Source organism: Triticum urartu, unplaced genomic scaffold (assembly GCF_056163025.1).
Source record: "Triticum urartu cultivar PI428250 unplaced genomic scaffold, HENAU_Tu73 scaffold2, whole genome shotgun sequence".
In the NCBI taxonomy this organism is placed as follows: Eukaryota; Viridiplantae; Streptophyta; class Magnoliopsida; order Poales; family Poaceae; genus Triticum; species Triticum urartu.
Window position 1 is genome coordinate 664,442 of NW_028260368.1, and position 1,176 is coordinate 665,617.

Genomic DNA, 1,176 nt, shown 5'->3' on the forward strand with positions numbered 1-1,176 from the left:
AGACCCATCATTTTGCAATGAAAACAACATATAAAACTCTGGACAATTTCGAAATCAGGCCAAGCGTCTTAATACATATGCAAAAAAAATTCATTATTGGCCCACCATTGATTAGAAGATTTAGCTTGTATGAATCGCTATTGGTTTGATACGAATAATGACAATCGTTTCAGTATGTTAAGGATACAGATGTATCCACAATTCATTTAGAGTTACTTAATAGTCTATTTCTTATACCATATCTCTATCCCGTGAAATTCTCGAGCCAAAAGATGGATGCATATGCTGTGTTTCATTTTGCTAAATGATATCAATTAAATGGTGTATCAATTCCATAAATTGCATATAGCAATAAATAAATCAGCAAAATTCTTTCTAATATTTTAGATAGAAGAAACATTTCTTCTATCTAAAATATTAGAAAGAATGTACCCTTCTATCCAAATCCAATTTGCATCGATAAAAATAAATCCAAATTCCAGTAGTAGATGAATAATTGCAAATTTGTGTGTGTACGAGATTAGAATAACTTCAAATAACTGACATAATTTTGTATTTTTCCTGATCAGAAAAATACATGAAAAAGAAAGGAGGTAGAAAAATTTTTGGATTTATGGTTAAAGAAGAAAAAGAAGAAAACAGGGGTTCTGTTGAATTTCAAGTATTCAGTTTCACCAATAAGATACGGAGACTTGCTTCACATTTGGAATTACACAAAAAAGATTTTTCATCGGAAAGAGTCTACGAAGACTTTTGGAAAACGTCGACGTTTGCTGGCTTATTTGGCAAAGAAAAATAGAGTACGTTATAAGAAATTAATCGGTCAGTTGAATATTCGGGAGCAGTAATTTAATCGTTCAAATTTTTTTCTTGTTTATTATTTTTTTAGTAGTCTTATAGTAGTCTTAGATTTTTCATTTTGATGAGCCTCGCTTTGAGGAATTCATGGAATAATCCATTTTCATGGAATAATGAATTAAGGAAGAAAGGATATGAGTCTACCGCTTACAAGAAAAGATCTCATGATAGTCAATATGGGCCCTCAACACCCATCAATGCATGGTGTTCTTCGACTGATCGTTACTCTCGATGGTGAGGATGTTATTGATTGTGAACCCATATTAGGGTATTTACACAGAGGAATGGAAAAAATCGCGGAAAACCGAACTATTATAC